We start from the raw sequence: 22,794 nt of genomic DNA, 5'->3' as shown, positions 1-22,794 counted from the left end.
TATTTGGAGACTGACTATAAACTAGTTGTGGGGCATTTTGCAAATGGTCTTATAATGAACCTAACCATCATGGGACTTATACTATAGAAGTAGTGTGTTTAATTATTATTGTACTAATGGTGTTGTCTCCCTGATAAGATTTTTTAACTCCTTGAAGGCCTGTGCATTACTGGGTGCCCATTTCCTGACACTGTGTTTCAAACCGTTGAAGATCAAAGAACGTGTCACCTGAGAATTCTATGTCAGGCTTCGTGGCTCCTGCCTAGAATCAGGAGGCAGAGAGCTGAGGGTCATGGCTTGAAGCCAGCTCAGGAGACAAATGCAAGAGATTCTTTTTTTTTTTTTTTTTTTGGCCAGTCCTGGGCTTGAGCTCAGGGCCTGAGCACTGTCCTTGGACTTTCTCAAGGCTAGAGCTCTACCACCTGAGCCTCCGCACCACTTCTGGCTTTTTTCTATGTATGTGGTACCAAGGAATCGAACCCGGGTCTTCATGCATGCTAGGCAAGCACTTTAACCACTAGGCCAAATTCCCAGCCCTGCAAGAGATTCTTATCTCCAGTCAACCAGCCAAAAGAAGCAGAGGTGTCTTTCAAGCCACATCTTGAACAAAAAAACTCAGCTGGAGCTGGAGGCTCAGAATCGAAGCCCCAGTACAAATATACACACATACACACATACATACACATACATATACACACATGCATTCACACACATACACACACATACATGCACACATACACACACATACACGCACACATACACACATACACATACATACATACACATACACACATACATATACACACATGCATTCACACACATACACACACATACATGCACACATACACACACATACACGCACACATACACACACATACACATACATACATACACATACACACATACACATACACACATGCATTCACACACATACACACACATACACATACACACATGCATTCACACACATACACACACATACACACATACACACATACACATACACACATGCATTCACACACATACACACACATACACACATGTATTCACACACATACACACATGCATTCACACACATACACACACATACACATACACATACACACATGCATTCACACACATACACGCACACATACACACACATACACACATGCATTCACACACATACACACATACACATACACACACACATACACACATACACACATGCATTCACACACATACACACATACATTCACATACATACACACGTACATACACACACATACACACACACATACACACGCACATACACAAAAAAGCTAATAATATAAGGACAAAATAAAAAGTGAATTTTTCTTGTGCATATTTTTCAGGAAAGTTTTTAATTTGCTTTACTGTGAAGTGTGTGCACATGTAAGAGAGAAACAGGTATGTGCATGGGGGAAGGAGGAGGAAAGGGTGCACTGAGGGGCTTTAAGGTATCAATACTGCCAGCAGAGCTGGGGACTGATCAGTCTTGGGTCAGCATTTAATCTCAGGAAGGCAAGCAACTGGACAAGAACCATGAATGTAGCTTTTTTAAAAAAAGTTGATTTTGCTCATATCTTTGGGAGAATTAAAAAAAACAAAATCAAACAAAACTATGGTTTGGCAACATTTCCCACTTCTAAGACTTTGGGTCCGAGAAGCCAGTGGTCATTTTCAGTATTTGGGGATCAGCAGGACATGGCTCGAGATGTTTCTCCCCGGCTCAGGAAGCGCAGAGGCGGAAAACGTTCCCCCAGGAGGAGCAGTGGCCCTGCAGAAACTAAAAGGTCCGCCCCACTCTTTATCTCTGGTGAGCCCTGGAGGGAGGCCGCTGTGGGAGGGGAATTTTGTGTGCACTCCTGGACCCCCACGTCTTCCTGTGGGAGAAGCCACGAGTGCAGACTAGAGCAGGCCCTCACTGGGGAGACTCTCACCAGGGCCTGGGACTCAAAGCCACAGAGCAATCATTGAAAAGCCATCCAAAGGCAACTCACGCTCCCTCTGGACTTGGCAAGCCCTCAAGGTCACATCTCGGCTCAACCTAAAGACTACAGCCTCCTCCTTGAGCTGTAGCTGCCCTTTCTTTGACTCTCTCCCACCACAGGCTGCGCATAGCCCAGTTTGGTCTCCGACATCAAAGAATTCCTTTGACTGAAAGAAGCCAGCCTATCCCCCTACCGTATATGGCTTCAGAGAAGAAAAGCAGGAAGGAAAGCGCCTGTGATACAGGCCGTGTGCACTTCCCTGCGTGCCGAGGGGCTATCTGCCATCCACGCGTGCTGTTTACCTGGGTCTGGAACAGGGGCTGGCTGAGGTAGCCTGGATCCCTTTCAGCCATACTTCTCTGAGCAGACTTGGGCAGCATTACATTTTTAGCAAAATCACGTGCTCCTAGGACACACAGGAGGTAAGAGGACACCCCAGAAAAGTCCTGGGCATTTCTGATAGATCAAGGGAGCAATAGGTTGTATATTTTTTTCTCTTTTAACTACTTGATTATAGGAGCAGAGAAAGCTATGCCAGCTAGTTTGCATTGGGATCGGAAGCTCTGTAGCTTCTGCCGTTATCGTGTGGAGTAAGCCAGTGAACCCCAAACCATTATCTCTGAGGAAGCTCTAGATTTATATCCCATTTGATTTTTTCCTCTCCACCCACATAAAGTACACAGAAAGACAGCTTTCCATGAAGACTTGTTGACCCATTTCCAAGAGGAAAATATACACCTATGTCCTTCACTCCAGAGGCTCGGGAACTCCGCTCCAGACACGCCTCGTGGCTCACACAGCAATCTCGAGCCACGGTGTGGGCCTTTGGTTCTGCTCAATTCTCAGTGGGTGTGCCTCTTTCCTGTCAGGATTTCCTTCACATAAACGAAAGCCCCCAAAATGCCCAATCGTCTCTGGTTCTTCCCTTGTGAGGAAAATGACCGAGAAAAAAATAAATGCCTTTGGAAGGCATGGCAAAGAAAACACGAGAGTGAGCAATCTCCCTACCCCTGGTATCTTCCAGACGATATATTAAAAACAAATAACCCGGATCTGATTAAAAGAAAGGGGAGACTGAGATTGAGCAGCAGGAGCAGCTGGAGGAAGGACAGGAAAAAATGAGAGAGAGAGAGGGAGAAAGAGAAAGAGACAGAGAGAGAGAGAGAGAGAGAGAGAGAGAGAGAGAGAGAGAGAGAGAGAGAGAGAGGTTGATTATATCTACTTGCCTCTTTTTTCATCCTCAGGTACCCAGGCTGTCGCCCAAGCTTCTGCTCTTTCCCGGTTCGTTCATGCACGGGTCATACATGTGTGGCCCTGAGGAAGCATTGGCTTATGGGAAGCTCTCCTAATTTGCTCATGGTAAAATTGTTTCTGTTCAAGCCAAGAGCCAACTCAAATGCTAGCGTATTTTAAAGAAAGGGTAGGTTGAGATTGAGGCTGGGCAGGGTGATTCCCGCCTGTCAGCCCAGTTACTCAGGAAGCAGAGGCAGGAAAATCGTAAGTTACAGGACGGCCCATATGAACTCAGTGAGACCCATCTCACAAACAAACAAAAGGGCTGGGGGACATGGCTCAGGTGGGAGCGTCGGCTAGCATGCCCAGGACCATGGGTTCATGCCACGAAAGATTATTATTGGAGCTAGTGTCAAAATACTTCTAATTGGAGGTAAATGAGATGAAAAACAAAAACCTCGTATTCACCTTCACTAAAAGAGTCAACAGTTTTCAACGCATTTAAACCATGTGTCGGCAAACCACAGGCCAAATCCAGAGGCCAGAGCCAGTCTGCTACATGTTTTTGAAAACAGATGGTCATGAAACACAGCCATGGCCGCTCATTTACGAGCTGACTATGGAACCCCCAGAAAAAAAGAAAAGAAGAGGGGAGGGAGGGAAGGAGGGAGGGAGAGTCAGCCGTTGTAGACTGAGAGGTAAGTTCTGTGACCAGTGGGCGACAGAGAAGCAGGGCGAAGCCAGATGCCTACTTCACAATGCTCTGCTCTTCGGCAGGTCTGATGCTCCCTCCACCCCCGGCTCTGTCCACAGACATTTCATCATTTCATCAAGATCAGGCTCAATCACTGGAGCAGAACTCCAGCAAGTGAGACTGTGCCTAACCCAGATTCATGGGGTGCCCTTGGGCCCAAATCCTGACTGCTTTCATCTTACTGCTCTGCATCCCCCACCCCCCACTGCCCCAGACACCACCCCGCCAGCTGTCCTCCTTCTTTTGACCCCAGATGCACCCACCCACCCATGTCTGCCTTTCGGCTCAGTAAGGTGGCAGCAGATGCCAGATCTTAGCCCCTTGGCATGGCTAGCTGCAAGAGAGCCTTGTAAACATGGTCTTTTCTTCTGGGCAGCACAGGCTCAGGTAACCAGCATTCTCTGGTGCTTGAAGGGCCACAACTGGCACCCTCCACTATGGGGAAGACACCTTGCCACTCGGTCACCACACCTGACACGTCTTTTCTTCGGGACACATGCGGACCATGAGCAGAAATAGCCAAGTGTCTAAGTGGAGAAGCAGGCATCTTGCTCTCTGGAAGCCTGATAACAGATTTCCTCAAGCCTCTGAGACCAACCCCATCCCAGAGTTTGAGTCGAAACTCACATCATCCTTGGACCAGTTCCGGACAGGCGGTGTCTGGTGACACGGTGGGCCGCCTGCCACCCGGGGCTGCCCCGTTGTCAGTCTTAGGTACAGAATGCCAGCCCCGGGCAGGGCAGCCAGGAAGTTCACTTTCAAAGCCATCCACCCAGGACAGGAGCATGGCCAAAATGCCCCAGGGCCCTTGCCAAGGTGCAAATAGAGAGCAAGAGCAAGACGGGGAGCAGACACGCTCCCGGAAAACCCACCCCGGGAGAAAGATAGAGGAGAGCATGAGTGCAGACACCCGGGACAAAGAATGTCTCAGTCGTGCCCAGCCTGCCCCGAGAGAGAAAAGAGGAGAAGACACGGGACCCGGATGCGAAATCTGTCTTTGCCAGTGATGAACGGCACTGGTGGGGCTGGTGGAATCCGAGTAGGACAGGAAAACAAAGCGGCTCTGTGCTTACAGGGGACCCTTTCCCTACTGCCTGTGAAGATAGTTCTCTGTCTTGCCCCTCTTCTCCCGGGGGAGCAGGGGACAAGAAGGCAGAAGAAGAGACACACTGTCCATCTCCACGTCCCCGCAGCACCCCGCCGCTGCTGAGCGTGGAGAAGGTGGTCGGGGAGGAGACGCACACGCGTCCACCACAGTCTGTGAGAAAGCCAGCAGCTGCTGATTATGCCTTCCTGTGTGAGTCCTTCCTGGTCACTCTTCCTGCCGCTCGCCCTGAGGCCTCCCTGGCCTGGGTACCAAGCACTTCCTGTGTGCCCACGTCAGTCGGTCGGTCGGGCCCCACTTCCTTCAGCACCCCTGCCACTAAGACGCAGGAAGCCCTGGGCCTGTTCTCTGACCACAGGGAAATGGGCAGCACAGAAACTAGCTGATAAAAACACCTCCCCAGATGGCTCTTGAGTCAAAGAGGAAGCCAATTCCGCAATTTCAGAGTTTGCAGAGGAGAGAAAAAAATTACATATCAAACTTCATAGTATACATGTGAAGAATAATTTGGATGCTGTTTTACATGCCTCAAATGCCAAACCAAAAAAAAAGTGAGATAGAATAAGCTGAACAAAAAAATCCAGTTTTGGAAACAGAAAATGATATATAATTTAACCACAAAATTAATATCATAAAAGAAACATAACAGATAATTCTAAGTTGGAACAGGCTCGTGCCTGTAACCCTAGCTATTCACAATGCTGAAGTGTGAGGATCGTGATTCGAAGCCTGCCCCAGCGGGAAAGTCTACAAGACTCCGATCTCTGCTTACCCACCAAACAGCCAGCAATGGAGCTGTGGCTCAAGTGGTGAAGCACCAGCCTTGTACAACAAAGCTCTGGGACAGTGCCCACATTGAGACACACACACACACACACACACACACACACACACACACACACACACACACGGAAGACAAAGAAGCCTACTAAAGAATAATTTAGATGGGATGAGTTTGATCCAAGTACATTATATAGATGTATCATTATGAATTGTTGCTAATGAAATCACCCCTGAGGCCCTTTCAGAAAATGTTCGTGGTTCCCTCAGTTTCAATCAATAGCTCCCAAGGCTTTCAAAAAAAAGTTAGTACATCATTAGAAAATTTTTCTAAAACAATTATACAGAAAAAAAACCTACCTTGGCTTGTTAAGTGTAAGCCCAGTTCTAAACAAAGTTAGATATGGATAGGTAGGTAGAGAGATGATAGATCAAATGTTTAAAATCATCCAGTGCCAAAGAAGCTTTCCCTTAACGCTGTGAACCAGCACTGGGGAACGTCTCCTTTTAGCCCATTCACCTACTACATTATGTCTTGGGGCATGGATTTATTTTATCTGCAATGAAATAAAGAGGTAGCGTTTTGCTCACAATTCTAAGAGCGAAGCCACTGCACCACCGCTCATTCTATAAAACCCAACTCAGGGTCAGCTCCCGCCCGTGCCTCTGCCACGCGCCACAGGGCTCTGCCGGTTCACGCCGCCATCGGCATCCATACCCCGCCCCCTGAGCCATAATGGATATCATGTGCAACACGAGGCTTATGAGAAAACCCATCAGTCTAACAGCTCAGCGTACAGGTCTGAGGAACATGCCTTTCAAATTAAATTGAGCCAGGCATCTGTCTCTCTCCCCTTGCAAAATGCAGCTGGGGGCAATCCCACTTCGTAACTCCGCTGTGCTCGGTAACACTTCCTGACAACAGGTCCCTCCCAGCGCTGTCACTTACAGAAACCCATCACTAACTGAATGATGCAGCAAATGTCATTGGGCACGTGGGATTCCAATCATAGGAAAGCATGAAACAACACGTGTGTGTACATTCCATGTCGCCTTACACACACACACACAAATCAGAAACAAATGCAAAGAAGGATTCTGCTCAAGGAACACACCACACCATCCATTAAATTAATTCTTTCCATTCCACGAACAAACACTTACTAAACTTCATCCGATGAAGTGGACTGCTGATGGCATCTTACGGGAAACAAAGAGAAGAGAGGGTCTGGATTCCATGACACAAAACAAAAGCAGCTCTCCTGAACCCCGCAGTCCACGAGGAAGTAAAAGCTCTAAGGAAGAACTGCCAGATCTCCAAGGATGCACTGTCACCGCTGCCAAGGCTCCCTGGGCAAAGTGAGGTGGGCAGGGAAAAGGCCGCATGTCTGCCCTCCGCCGCTCAGGGTTAACACAGCAATGGCAACGGCACGAATCGCAGTAACACGGAAGCCGGACAATCACCCTTCTGAGCCAGAAGTGATTATTGCTCATGCTGGCTGTCGATTTCGAGCTTTCCCAACACAGAAAGTCAGGGGTGTTTCTTATGTGTCCTAAGCATCCCCCTACCAAACATCATACGCCACACTAAACATCCAACCAGACCAGTACCTTAGCCTTGCTCTTGCATGTATTCCTCAGATCACACACTAAGACTTGCCAGTGTGGAGAATTTCAAACTCGGCCACGGGGCTGGCTAATAATTCCAAGGTAGATTTGCTGGCCAGTGAGGGTAGGAAGGGAATTCTGTAATGGTGGGAAATCATTAACCGGAGTCTCTTGCTGGAAAAATGAGGAGAGAGTATACAAAAAGTATATTCCGTCACGTTTCACCACGGGGTCACTGCGTCCATTTCATCTCCCAGTTTCAACCCCAAGCAACCCCAGGGCGACAGCTGCTTGCTTCACTCTTATCCCTGCTGTGGCAGCTCAGAGAAAAGCCATAGCAAATACTCTACAGTATATGTCCGGTGCAGAACCTGCAGAGCCCGCAGGGCCCAACTCTGGGGGAACCAGAACCTTCAACTCTGCACACCTGCAAGGAAGCATGTTGGCTTAACTGCCGATGACAAAGAGCTCAGGTGTTTGCCATTTTAAAAAAACAGCCGCCAGTGGGAGAAGAAATAGGATTGCTGAGAGGAATCGAGGCTCCTTCGTCAGAGGAGAATGCAGCCAGGTCCTTGCTTGTCAGCTGCTCTCCTCCAGCAGCTGGTCCACATAAGCACTGAGTTAAGGGGCGAGTCTTAGAGAGCAGGCAGGTCCTTCTAGATACTAAAGGAATGGGGGACGGAAGGGGCATCCCCGACAACAGGCCCACAAAGTCCACCCTCCCGGGCCTTAGCAGCCATGTTGCGATGTCTCTTCCTACATCCAAAGTTCTGTTTAATATTCTCCGGAGCTCCATTCCAGACACCAACAGAATTGACGCTGAGGCTAGAAGCCGTTTAGTTACTCCAGTTACTCGGCTACCAATCACCCCCGGGGCTTAAACCCACGCAGGGCCTAAGCTAACTAAACCAATAAGAGGGAAGAGCTCCAAGACAGATCGGGCTTATATTTGCCAAACTTCCAAATTGCTTGCTCAGTTAAAAAGTAATCAGAGCTAATGATGACTCCCCTTAATGAGCTGCAAATAGCTCTTGAAGACTTTTTTCAAGAAGGAAAGATGAAGAGCCAACTTGTGGAAATACGCAGCCAATGACAGCGCCAGAGAAATGGGGGCCCCGCTAAGCCCTTCACGAGCTGGGTCTCAGCTCAGGGTTACCCGCTCATGTAGGCGAGTGTAGCTCCGAGGGCCCAGCCTCCCGTTAGAGACCCGGATCAACACACACAGGGACAAAGCCTGGTGGCATAAAATAATATGTAAGTCGTAGGATGGAATGTAGGGGAAGGAGCAAGAGAGCCAAGCAACAGCCTGAGGCCCTGGGTTCCAGGAAAAATAACTAACAAATAGAAATCCTAAAAAGGAGAAGTTACCTGCAACTTCACATAGTGTGTCCCAGGAAGAAGTTTTTGGTTTTGTTTTCTTTTTTTCTTTCTTTCTTTTTGGTCTGAGACCAAGACCTGAACTTGGTATGTAACACTTTCTCACTGGCTGGCACTCTGCCCGCCTGAGCCATGCCTTCTGCTTTGTTTTGCTTGGTTTCTTTACACTGTGTGGGTTCTATGCCTAATTGTGAGATGGCACATCTTGTCTTCAACGTGCTAAGGAGCCAGCTTACCAGCATTATGTCATGGAGACTCTGAAGGGAAGGACTATACCTTTTCTCATGGTGCAAAGAAAGCCTGTCATAAACTGTATTTGGAGACAGCATGGATGCTATAGTAACAGGGAACTATTTCAAAAAGTAGAAGAAAGCAGTTTTCTTCCAGACTTCTAAAAATTAGAGTCCAAGATAAGTTCCATCTCCAGGTCTTAGGCACAGGTGAGGGTTAGAGGAAAACTCTTTGGGCTGTTTGCAGCAGCCGGTGGCGGGGAGGAGAAGGTCCGCGGACGGTCTCTGTGGGTATCGATCCATCCATCCAGACATTCCCGGATCCCACAGGGGGGAGGGGGCACTGGCGTGCTCACACGTTGGGGCAGCGCATGCTGCTTTTGCTTTCGTACGAAATGCACAGAGTCTGGCATTCACTGCACACTTAGCTTATATTGCATGCAGTCCTCACAACTACCCTACAAGGTAAACGCTATTTCCTCCACTTCCTAAAAGATGAACCTGAGCTCTGGGGAGCCTAAAACATGTGCAGAGGAAGCCAGGATGAACCTGGTGTGCTCAGCTCTGACGGCAGCTCCCCCGCCACCCCCAATCCCTCGCCCCGGTTAGCGGGAATGTCTCAGCTTTACGATAACCACCCTAATAAAAAGCGATTCCACGATTCTTTTTGAGATGTCAGATTGAAAATGTACAGATTTCACAGGATGCAGAACCCGCCAAGCTGCTATTGCACAACCACGGCACTGCAAGGAGCCAAGCAAGCAGAGCCTGGGTTGGAAGAAGCACAGATGTCATCCGGGAATGCTCAAAGCCAGGGGCTCCGAGTGGGGGCCATCTTGCTTCTGCCGGAACCCACACCCTTATAAGGCCCGAAGCAGGCCGTGACTGCCTCGGCTGGGCTGACCTGACGCACACAGCCTGTTCCCTCTGTGCGCAGGGATCTGACTGGCTGCACAGCCATGCCGTCCGTCCGCCGTCATGGAAGGAGTGACACTGCGGAGGGGCCTGAGCCGGATCACAAACACCCACCTGGTCCAGCAAGTCTCGCCCCGGGAACACAGGCCCGGGCCAGGCCAGGGCCCGTCAGGCCGCTCAAGCCCTACACCTCGCTGTATGGTCACTGACCTGGGAGCAGCAAGTTCTAAAGAGCTGAAGCACCAGGTCCTCCCTAGCCTACCATGTGTGGCTGTGGGGCCCACAGACTGCCAGCGCTGCAAAACAGACAAGAACAGGCTTCCAAGAGCGCCTTCCACACTGGGGCCAAGCCCCACCCCGTCGAGGGGTTGACAGCTCTCTGCAGATGACGGTGACCGGGATGTTAGAATAGAGGGGGTGCATGCCAAACTTCCCTGCAGTGACAAATCACTGACACGTGAACACTGTGGCACTAGGTAAAGAAGTGCTCAGGCCCTGAGCTCAAGCCCAGGCTTGGCAAAAAATAAATAAATAAATCAGAAAAATGACTTATTCTCCAAATTATCTCTCCTTAGACAGTCCTTGATATATAGTAAACTTCCAAAAGGAAAATGGTCATTACAAACCTCAAAAAAATCATCATCATCACCATCATCACCATCATCATCATCATCATCTTCATCATCATCACCAGCACTCCCTTTCCCACCCTAGAGCCCTGTGGGATGTTTCTGCCTATGAAGGTGCATTTCTCTGTAAAATAGCTGACCCGTCTGAGCAGAGGCCAAGGGAAAGCTCTCAGCCTTCAGAGAGAACTGTGACTCACTTATCCTGTAGCTATTCGTGTACTTCTTGTTACAAGGAACGTCTTTGCCCCAGGGTAGTAACTGAGCCCTATATAAGGACTCAAACGTCCACCACTTCAGAAATAAACTGAGAGGCCTTGTACATGGTCACCTCTGGGGCGTCTGTTTCCCCTCTCCACCCTCTGCCTGATTATTAAATAAAGTCCCAGTCTAGTCCAGAGGCTCATGAAGTCATCAGCAAGTCAAGTTTACCACCTTGGAGCCCTCTGCCACCCACACTTTAGAGGTCATCTTTGCTATTGTTTATCCAGCATTGCCCGCATGAGAGTTATCTATCTGCTGCACTGAGATGTTTGATAACTGCATTTTATTTTTTTACAAAGTGGTGAACTTGTCACATTCACAGTCTTCAAAATTGAGAGGAGAAAGACTCGAGTGCAGAAAAGGACTCATGAATGCCAGAATCCATGAGGAATTCCAGCACTGTTCTCAATCAGATGTCACAACGATCAGTTTAACTGTGTAATCGGTGATGCCCAGTCCTGCTTCATTCGACCTGTGGGACCATTTTTTTACATATGTTGGAAAATGCCAACTCATAAAGATAGATTCTACCTGATAAAGATTTCATGCATCTTCCTTTTCTTTCCTAGTGGTGATAATCAATGAAACTACATGTGAATGTAGAAACTCCATGTCATTCAAGAATGGCAAACTGGGACTGGGAGTTTGGCCTAGTGGTAGAGTGCTTGCCTAGCATGCATGAAGACCCAGATTTGATTCCTTGGTACAGCATATATAGGGGAAAAAAGTCAGAAGTGGTGCTGAGGCTCAAGTGGTAGAGCTCTAGCCTTGAGAAAGCCCAAGGACAGTGCTCAGGCCCTGGGTTCAAGGCCCGGGACTGGCAAAAAAATGGCAAACTTTTCTTGAATGGCAAACAGTCTGAGGCAGGTGCAGTTTTACCTACAAGTTTAAAGAAGAGTTATATTCAACAACATGCAAGATAGCCACAAGCGCTTTTCAGAATGTCTTGGTTGTTAGACTCACTTCCCTCCATTCTGGTGTGGAAAAAGAATAATTCAACTAGATACTTAAGTGTTGACCTGCAGATATGGGGCAGATGAAAAATGTACATAAAGCAACCGGTAACGAAAACCATCAAGAGCCTTTCTTAGCCGGGCGTGGTGGCTCACGCCTGTAATCCTAGCTACTCAGGGGCTGAGATCTGAGGATCAAGGTTCAAAGCCAGCCTGGGCACAAAAGGACCTGAGACTCTTATCTCCAATTAACCTCTAGAAAATGGAAAGTGGGGCTTGGCTCAAGGGTAGGGCAGTAGCCTTCAGCTGAAGAGCTCAGGGACAGTGCCCAGGCCAAGTTCAAGCCCCATGAGCCACCAAAAAAACCCCCAAAAAAACCCAATCCATGGCTTTTCCTTCTTTCTCCTGAGGTCTAAATGTCTCTGGTCTTGTCTGGTATGTCTCTGATCAGCCTGTGTCCTCAGAGTGACCCTCTGCTGCGAGGGAGGAGAATCAAGATGACGTAGTTGCTGCGTAAGAAGTCTCTCTCCAGTATTTGTGACCAACAGTCTTTGGCCCTTATCTGTCCCTTCCACGACAGGCAAGCCAAGGCAGGACCAAGCAGTAAACTCTTCCCAACTGAGTCAAATCCTCCTCTCGGAAAGCTTCTCCCACACGCCTCTGTTCTGCCTTCTCTTCCCCTGTTTACACTTCCCATCACCAAGGACCCACCGTCCAGCGTGGAGTCTGCACACGTGTGGGCCTTGCTGGCCCTCTCCAGGTGCGAGGCCGTCTCCGGCTCTCTTACACAATGCCAAGCTGGGGAGCACAGCCTGCATTGGTTATTGAAGCAGAAAGTACAGTGGGGCTGTTTCTAACTCTCGATCAAGACAATAACACACAGTCTATTTCTATAGCCCAGGAAAGGATTGATTCTTTACCAGCTGACTTTGGCTACTAACAGATGTTGAAATACTGGGAATGAATTCTCTTGGTAGTTTTTCACGGAGATTCCTTTCAAGCAGGCTGGAAAAATGTGTTGACACTTGTTTACAAAGAGCATTATCACAGTTTATGTTTCCATGACAACGATGTGTCACATAGAACAATTAGGAGTTCATTTAAATCTACAAGACTCCCCGAATGAGGAAGTTCACTGTGTCTTTTAGCAATTTCAACTATGCAGGGAGTAAATGTTTGTTATTCGGGGCTTTCCAGAGCATGGGTTTAGCTTCCAGTCCCCCTTTTTCTATGTCCAGGTGGGTTTCTTGGCTGGGATGAGGATCTGCCAGTTGTGAAAGGCAGGAAGGAAGACTCACGTGGAGGAAGTAACTTCCCAGAGAAGCAGGGCGCCTGGGGTCTACAGCCTCAGCCCTCCTCTGTGAGGCGCAGGAGGAGAAGGTGGCGCCCCATCTGCCTCCCTTGCTCTGTGTCCGGCCCTCGCAGTTCACCTGGCAGCTGCTCCAGGAGCTTATACACATGCAAGCCTGGCCCTGGACACATCTAATGAGAACTGGCTGTGGACTGCGGGCCCAGCTCCTTCTCAGGGTGTTCGAGGACGCCTACGGTCTGACGCCAGCCCATCCTCCTAGCTGCAGCGCCAAGGTGGAGAGTGCTGACTCCCCAGGCCAGCCCCAGCTGCACACAGATTCTGCGCATCTCCCTTACACACGGCTTCCTGCACTGCTTAACGCGCTTGGAGCCCGTCTCCCCAGCTTGTCCTGGGGGCCAGCTGGCGTGTAAGTCACCTGTCCGCTATTCTCCTTGACCCCAGAGGCCTGCACACCTCCACGCACATCCCACTCACACTGCCTTCCCAACTCGACCCATGCAGAGCCAACATGCAGACCAAGGCCTTCTGCGTCCAGGATGCGAGGCCGCCGCTTAGACTTCCTCTGCTCCACCCTCTAACCTCATCTATGAAATGAGCACAAGGATGGAGTCAGAAGCATGACCAGAGGGCCCCGGATACACACTTCTCCTCTCCCTAAGTTGGGGACATGACTGCATTATGTGTTGCAGTGTATCCACTGGGGCAGCCAACTTCCTTTATGAATTATAGTCTGGAGGAGGGAGTGAGGGGAGCAGGTCCCTTTCACCCCCCTGGCATGCCTCTTAACACAAGCCCGCCAGGCCAGCAGCCAAGTCCGAGCTGAAAGCATCACATGTTGTTTGGGAGAGAGAAGTCTGGATATCCCAGTACTACAAATACAGAGCCAGAGGGGGCAAGCTGGTTGTGGGGACAAACGCCAAGCCTGAGCTCTCAGAGGGCCTTGAGTTCTGGAACTCCTCTATGAAAAAAGAAATAAAGCAGGAGAGAAAACTAAAGGGAGGGAGGAAGAGCTGTGATCAGTCTTTTCAGAAAGACACTCGGCGAGAAAGAGAAAATGCAGCTCTCCCCCCACCGCCCCCCAGGTACAGGGGAGACGTTGGAACAGCAGCCCTGGGAGACGTGAAGAAGCAATTCAAAATGGGCTTTCCTGCCGTTTTCCAGAAACCTACCTGCAAAGAAAGGCACCCATTTACAAGCTCAGGTCTACCAGGATGCCTGTGGCACAAAACCCACTCTCAGAGCTCTTCTCAAAGCCTGCTAAGGAAAAGGGAAGGAGAAGAAAGCAAATACCCTGGCAACGTCTGGACTTCAGGAATTCCACAAGCAAAGACACTGCCAACGTCCACTTTGATGGGAGGTACAGAGAGTTAATAAAGGAAGGGCCTAGAGAAATAAACCAAAACTTCTAAACTGTCTCAGGAATTTTTTTTAAGTCATTCTAACTGGGTTCTACATTAATCGCAGCTACTCCCGAGGCTGAGATTGAAGGGTCACAGTTCCAGGCTAGCCTGAAAGAAGCCATTCACAACAACCACCCCCACCTCAACAACAACGAAAGCGCTGAGCGTGGGGCACAGAGCTTTCATCCCAACTTCGGCAGGAAACATAAATAAGGGGGAACTGCAATCCAGGTAGCTGTCTTAGCAAGCTTGAAGATTACAGCCCAAAAGCACAGGCAGACTTGTTTTTTCACTCATGGATCGCATCATCTAGTGTTGGAACAATTCGCTGGCATCCTCAGGAAAACTGGGATCTCTCTCATACTGCTGCCATGCTTTTTTTAAGAAACCTAAGTGTAGAAAAGTTTTGTAAACACCCCAAAAAATTATTCTAAGAAAAACAGAACAAAGAATGTGGATATAATGAATTTGTGTCTAGCATGATTAGAAATGGCTTCCAAAACCAGAGAGTATAAAAGGAACGCGTTTGGAACTTCTTCCCCTAGCAAGTCTTATAACACAGACCCAGGCGCTTCCGCCTTCATTCACCCACACTTTCCTCTCTCAGGCACTTTGGCAGGTTGTTGTGCCCTTCTATTCTGTGTGTAAATCCACTGGTTTAGAGACACACACTTGTGTTCTGCGTTTCTTTTGTAGCCCTCATACAGCCAGGCATCAGTGACACAACTCCACATCAAGCAAACAAAAGCACTGCCGGAGTCAAAGGCCTGCACTCACATCCACACAACCTGAACCTCCCTGATCTGAGCCCTCGCCCTCAAGACTGGTCCCCTTTTCAAGCTTTGGTCACGAGAAGCAGAAGGGAAAGGACAGAAGAGCGGAAGTGTGGACATGGATTTTATGGAGCTATTTGTTTTCTACATCTAAGTGACATTTTTTATCGTCTGGACCTCAAATGAACTTGTTTTGGGGCCAAATCCTCGTGAGTTTTTTTTAACATGAGTCGTTCCTGACACGATTATTTTTAGTGCAATAACACTGCTTTCTGCCCCAGAGACATTTCCCAGAACAACAGCGAATCTGAGAGCAGACAGCAGGGAATCTTGTTGTGCTTTGGACTTGTGTCTGGGGAAACTGGGGACAGCGCATTCTACCTGTGCCAGTCCCAGGCCACGGGCGATGGTTTCAAGGAGTTAGCTCACTCCTGCGCGGCCACCGGGGCTCGAGAACGGGCGAGGGTGCTTGCTTCTTAAGTCCTGCCTCGCCTTCTAAGACCTGGAGAGCCTTGGCCACCTGCTCTACACTAAGTGAAACACAAGACGACGAAAAGCACATCTCGCTTTCTCAGAGCTACCAAGTTTTAAAACAAAGTCAGTGCAGAAACCTCTGGGAACTCTGACCATACCCAAAGCGCCTCCTCAACTGCCACTCACCGGTGACATTTACCATTTGCGCAGCTTTAATTCCACACACCACAGTACAAAATTACAATCATGGGAGTTCTCGACCAGTGTTAAACACAACTCGGAGATGTGCTTGGTTTTGTGGTAACTGAACAACAAATGCCGTGTCTTCCCTCCCCCAAGCCGACATCTTACCTGGCCAGTCTGCAGTCTGGTGAGGGGACCCAGGGCTCTGAGCCAGCTGAACTGGGAATCCTGAAGCCACCGGGAGTTTCTGGACCAATGGACAAACTGAAGGCATGGGGACGCTGTGCAGTAGAAAGACAGACACGAAGGTAATTCACAGTGAAAAGACCCCAGAGACGCTGTTCCATCCCGTGGGACTGGCTGCGCTCTTTCATAACCTGCCCCAGGATTCTGGAAGAATGCTCTATGATGCCTTCCTGATAATAATCCTCTTGTGAAAGACTCTAAAGGTGCTGTCTTTTCTAAGAACCAAAGACCTCTGAAAACGGTGCGCTGAGCTCATAAACTGACACGCTGAAAAATAATATGAAATTAAATCCACAGGGTTGTGACTGAGTTCCGTCTCCCCATACACACTGTGTGCATGCATGTTGAACACGTATGAACATGCATGTTGCAAGAGAAACATGATCCATGGAGAAGGACCAACCAGGAAGAGAATGGGAGAGCCACGGTTCCACAAGAACTAGCTAACTAATGTGAATTCTGCAAAGTCGCAGTGAAGGCACCACAGCCGACACCACAAGAATGTTTTCTGGGGGCTGCAGGGGAGCCCTCTGGGCCTGCAGGGCACTGCCCACCGCAGCAGACAAAAGCTGTGCCCGGAAGCAAGGAGCAGGCTCGGTAACGCCTGGCACATGTTGCTGGGGTGATCACCGTCGGGTCCTTGTCAGCACCGTAAACTTCGTGTGCCACACGCTGTCACACACACTGCTATACAGTGCCACACTGCCACAGCCACTGCCACACACAGTGGGAGGTCTTGGGGAAGGGCCCCTGTGTTCTTGGAAAGTGGAGACTTTCTTCCTGCAGGCTGAGATCTATGAATTCCCCTACTGCTAAGCTCACACACACTCAAGGAAAGCTTGCACAATACCATGAATCACCACTTACGCTTTCCTAACATTCCCTCCCCCTGCCCCAAGACGGAAGCAGTGTAAGCTGCAGCTCCACATTTTCTGTTCCAGTACATGGGTCTGAACTCAGGGACTTGCACTTGCTTAGGAGGTTCGTTATTTTCAAGATAGATAGATTCTCCTTTGGGCCAGAGCCAGCCTGGACTGCTGGACTGTGGTCCCCCTGTTTGTGTCCTTGGAATGGCAGGCAAGCACAAGGGTCCTCGGCCACGGTGCTTCCCCTGTGGCTTGGGATGGCAGTTGCCCACGGCTGAGCCCAGCACTGAGATGGAATGGTGTAAACTGCTGGGCCTTAAACCTCAATTCTTGAATCTCAGCTTCCCAAGTAGCCGGCAGGCTTGAGCCACAGTGCCCTGAAGCTTCCATCATAGGCCCAGCAGGGCACGGGCGGAAAGGGAAGGCCTGCTGAGATCTGTCTGGGACTGCGCCTCCCCCTCCCACCATCATCCCCGACCACAGAGCCACACATACCAGGTGGGGGCCCAGCTCCACTCGGTGAGTCTCAAGATGTGCGTCCAGAGCCTGCACCTTGAACCTAAAAACAGGCATGGGGCCCTCCACACACAGCCCTCTCTCTTCCCCGTGGCCTTGCGTGGTAATGAAACTCGTCTGGGAACACAGCTACAGCACTGAGTGGATCTGGCATCCTTCTCTCCGTTTCCCTCGGGCCTGGCCTACTGACATTGTAAAAGAGTATCAGAGACTCGTGTCCAGACCGTCCTGGCGATTGTGTGTCTGCCCTTGCGCTGATTGTTGCTGTGTGCGCCGATTCTGGGGCTAGAACTCAGGACCTAGGTGCTGTCCCCGAGCTCTTATGCTCAAGGAGCCATGGCTCCACTTCTGGCACCCCCCTCCCACCCACAGCCCTTTTCCTATATCCTCCCCCCCACTGCCACCCCCCCCCCGTCCCTACTCCCCCCCCAACACCCCAGCCATTCAAACTAGGCCACTATTACAGGAGCAGTGAGAGTAAGCAGGAAGTGGCTTTGAGCCCTGAGAGAAGACACAGTGCACCCCAGGGACTGCGCATGTCCCCACCCAGCACCCCGGGGACTGCGCATGCCCCACACAGCACCCCGGGGACTGCGCATGCCCCACACAGCACCCCGGGGACTGCGCATGCCCCACACAGCACCCCGGGGACTGCGCATGTCCCCACACAACACCCCGGGGACTGCGCATGTCCCCACACAGCACCCCGGGGACTGCGCATGTCCCCACACAGCACCCCAAGAACTGCGCATGTCCTCACACAGCACCCCGGGGACTGCATGTATCCCTGGTCTCAATCTCACACTCGTACATGTCACACTGCCGTGCCTTACCTTCCAGATAACCCTGGACAAGCGTTTTCAGTAGAAATCCACGCTTTCCAAACAGGTCACAGTGATTTGGGAACTTTCAGCATCCCATTCTCACAATACTTTCTGGGCTTTTCCAAATCCCTGCCAGCCTTCCCACTCTCCCGCCCCCCACCCCAGCTCTCTCCTATGCCGTGAGTCCTCCCCGAGATGGTAGCGCATCACCACGGAGGGAATGGCAGGCAGTGTCATGTCCCTGCAGGAACTGTGGAGAATTCCAAAATGACAGTATGAGAGCCCGGCTCTTGTCGTCACCCGAGTGGATGGGGCTGGCTGAGATCAACCGTGGCTGTGGAGTTTGCGCTGGGGAAACAGTGCTCCTTTCAGACGGCTTAGCCATCAGACGCCTAAACTAAAACCACCCCTGGAAGAGCACAGCGTTAAGACAGCTGTGCCACTGGCTGTCAATCCGGCCAGGGCTCTGGCAGCCCAGCAGTGAGCATGTGCAAAAGACAAGCACATGTGTCCCCGTGAGGTGACGAGTGGACCACACAGTGACAACAGATGCACACTGGTGAGGTGGGGGACAGCTATGGAGCCCACGGGATGAGAATGCCTGGGATGAGGGAATAGGGATGAGAATGCCTGGCTGAGGGAACAGGGACGAGAATGCCTGGCTGAGGGAACAGGGACGAGAATGCCTGGCTGAGGGAACAGGGACGAGAATGCCTGGCTGAGGGAACAGGGACGAGAATGCCTGGCTGAGGGAATCAGGACACACTCTCCCGACTGACCCCTCTCCCCTGCCAGGCTTCCCTCAGATTTGTGGATGACAAGCTGAGAACGTTCTAAGACTTGGGGAGGGGGAGTGAGTCACTGATTTTCTCTCGTTGTCAAAATTCTTACACTAAGGGAGAAATTAAACCCCGAGCAAGCACAGGCCCTCCTGTCTCTCTGGAGCAGAGCAGCCGATGTCCCCTAGGACAGCTAGGTTGCAGCTTCTCCGGGGGAGGCGTCGCTGTACCTCCTGTCTGCACCCTTTGTGCCAGGTCCCAGTCACACTAATGAACATTTTTATATGAACATATTTCCAAAGTATCAGTTTTGGTGCCAGGCTTAAAGCACATGTTGCCATAATTGGTTTCACATCTCCAGATTCAATGGAAGTCTCCTTTACACATGCTAATACAAAGAGAACATTTTTCAAAAGAATTGCAGTCTATAGTGTTGTGATTGTGTAAAGAAGCTGTGATCCAAACTCCAATCAGTCAGGTTTTATAGCCCATGTTCTTAAACACCAGACACTCAGCTTCTAGCAGGAGCCCAGAACAATTGACACGTGCTTACAATGTGTGAGCCTATCTTCCTCCTAGCTGCCCTTCCTTCACACACACACACACACACTCACACACACACCCCTCTACGCTCTCATCCTCCCCTTTGTCTCTGCCCACAGAGACAATGAACCCCCACAGTGTCTCTCTGAGAGGCCTTCTTCATGGGCGTCCATCCCTCACGGACAAAGCCCAGTTCTGAAGTGTCCAGGCTCCTGGAATCCCATCGTTGGCCCAGGCATCCTTCCAGCCATGTCTATTCTCTCTGCCCCTCGTGCTTCCCAAGTCGGCTGTTCTCTCCTGTGCCTCTAGCTCTGAACCTCCAGGTCTGGGGGGTCGCACAGTTTATCCAATGGCCCCTCAAAGGTAAGGACCCGCCTTGTCCCAGCCATGGGCGCTGAAGCTGCTGGGGTCAGCATTTCACACACTGCTAATACAATGTATGAATATGTAACTCAGTGAACAAATGGATTCAATTATGATCTGTCTAATAAATGAGCAAATGAGGCCAGAGAGGAAATACGATTTCAAAAGGAAAAGCCACGTGCTGCTCTGTCTTCCCACCTAAGACAGAATGTTGTAGACAACTGTATCAAGAACACTGACTTCACAAGACAGACTAGGATGCAAGAAACTGGCGTGCTCAAATACATTTGAGAAGCTCCAAACTTAAAAGAAATTAAGCAAAGGTTGTTTTTTTCCATCCTAACATGAGATGCAAATGCCCAAAAGTATATATCTCGCATATTTTTTTAGTGTTTGTTAAATGTGTCGGCATACATTTCAGGGCACACTAGCTGTTCTGCAGATTGAGACTGTGTAATTAGGCAACTGGGAGAGATACACTGCAGAAAATCAGATCACTGACGAATCACTTTCTTTTTTAAAAAAAAAAAAATTCAAAAACAGCAACCATAAAAACTTCTCAGCTAACTCAGTGGAAGTACTCAGAGCCCAGATCCGTAGATCTATGTAGAACACTGGCACACAAGAGACTTCAGCCGGGGATGGAGAGAGCTGGGGGCTTCCCGGCTCCCTGGGAGTCCTGTCACTGCTGGAAGCTCCCTGCGATGCCAGGTGGACAGAGCAACAATGGGGCCATGAAGCCCACACACGCTGGTCCCAGCTGGGGCTCCTCTTGGGGCTGTGGGGAGGAGGGGCTGAGTCCCCAGCTACAGCAGCTGCAGGAAGCCACTGACATCACCGCCCCCCCCCCCCCCGCCCCCGTGGCAAGGAGCCTCCACCAGGTCAAGCCCAGAGAAGCACTGGGGGTCAGACTCGCCCACTTTCCTGGACTGAGCCATATCCACGTTGGCCAATTGTAGTGGGAATGTGGGGCAGGGCGGGGATGGAGAAGAGCTTCTCCAGAGAGTCCTCTACAAACAAACATTCCTGCAGTAACCCCTCACTCCCATCATCCACTGCGATTCTGTAAAGCAGGGCAAACCTTGGCTTGTTGGTCATACATGGGATGGAGGGGGAAAGCCGAAGAAGAGCTGAGCTGCCTGCTGTAAGCTGAGCAGAGCTGTACAGCAGGGTGAGTAGCCAGAGCCATGAGTGGCCCAGCTGACCCTGACCTGGGCGCCCTGTCCTCCCCCACCCCCCAACTTGATCCAAAACCAAGCACCAGAGACCGTTCAGATTTACCCTGCAGTGTAGCTCACAGGAAGGGAGTAACTGGAACAGCTGGCTGACTTCACACGCCTTCTCCGTGCATGGGAAGCAGTCAAGAATGGGATCCGTAAGTTGGTGGCTCACGCCGTAATCCTAGCTACTCAGGAGGCTGAGATTTGAGGATCATGGTTCAAAGCCTGCCTGGCCACAGAAGCCTGTGAGACTCTCATCTCCAATGAACCCCCAGAAAGTGGAAGTGGCACTGTGGGTCAAATGGTAGAGTGCTCACCTTGAGCTGAAGAGCCCAGGGACAGTGCTCAGGCCCCGAGTTCAAGCCCCACAGCAGAGGAAGTAGCTCCTTTGAACCTTCAGCTCTGTTTCCTGACCCAATGCCCCAAGAGGCTCCTTGTGCTTCACCAAAAAGGAAGGAGACGAGGAAGACTGTGAGGAAAAGAAATGAAGAGAAATAAAATAGAGTAGGAACAAGGGGAAAGAGAGAGGGAGGGAGGCAGGGAGGGCTAAACTAGAAAGCTTGAGCTCATTGGAATTTGTAAATAAATCACGGAAGAAAGGAGAGTTGGCCCTCCCCCAGATGAAAGAGCGGAACAAAGGCTTCCCCCTTTCCCATTACTTGCACCCGGGCCCAGCCAGCCCAGCCAGCCTAGGAGACCCGGATACAGTCCAGCCCCGGGGTCCCAACAGTCTGAGTCACAGGCTGCATTACAAGAGGGCTGCTGGGGGATCCCGGGAGGGCGGCTGTCGGTTCCTGCCGGAAGCTGGTTCACTCCAAGGTCGCTTCCCCTGGGATTTGATGACCAATCCGCAAGAAGACTCAACACTGGAATCCTGACTCCAAAAACCACCTATCAGAAAGTCTCTTTTCCTCTGGGGCCTCGGCACGTCCTGGAGGAGGCTGCAGGGAGCAGTGATCTAAGACCCAGAAAGAGCCAAACCAGGCTCTCCCTGGTATCAACAGTCAGACAGAGAAGGACCGGCCTCCTGCAGGCTCTCTCCACTTTCCTCAGCAGGAGCAAGTGAGCTCTGCTTCAGGAATCCACCCAACCAGGCCCTGGAGCAGGCCTGCTTCCCTGTGGACACTGAGCACCGGCTTTCCGATCAAATGGCCTGGGTGCAGGCCAGCCTGAAATCTTACTTGTCTGTGGTCTGGGGAATGTCGCTTCTCCTCTCCAAACCATGGCTTTCTACCGTGGGAGTAACAACAACGTGCTGTGAGGATGAAATCGCATGGCCTCTCGAGCCCTGACTCTATCTGCTTCCCGCAGTGTCTGCCCTGGCTGCTGCCGCCCGAGGATAGAACTATCTCCCTCGCCTCTGCAACCCTCCCTGGGGACAGCAGGAAGCAGGGCGTGATCCCACGGAGGGGACTTTCATGCAGGAACTGCCTGTGGGGCGATTAGAGGAAGCCAC

At 50.5% G+C, this 22,794-nt stretch overlaps 1 long non-coding RNA gene across 1 annotated transcript in view; it reads right to left on the bottom strand.

Moving 5' to 3' along the window:
• LOC150046660 (uncharacterized) overlaps nucleotides 1-22,051 on the bottom strand; it is a 131,901-nt gene extending 109,850 nt beyond the window's left edge. Inside the window, exons 1-2 of the long non-coding RNA XR_016532625.1 lie at nucleotides 21,656-22,051; nucleotides 16,150-16,262 (exon numbers count right to left, since the gene is read on the bottom strand). This is a non-coding gene — a long non-coding RNA (uncharacterized LOC150046660). The remainder of the gene's footprint in view (nucleotides 1-16,149; nucleotides 16,263-21,655) is intronic.
• Between the last annotated feature and the right edge of the window lie 743 nt (nucleotides 22,052-22,794).

Source organism: Megascapheus bottae, chromosome 25 (assembly GCF_031878675.1).
Source record: "Megascapheus bottae isolate mThoBot1 chromosome 25, mThoBot2.hap1, whole genome shotgun sequence".
NCBI classification, from domain to species: domain Eukaryota; kingdom Metazoa; phylum Chordata; class Mammalia; order Rodentia; family Geomyidae; genus Megascapheus; species Megascapheus bottae.
Note: the sequence above shows the minus strand (reverse complement) of the source record. Positions and strands in the feature narration are given on the sequence as shown.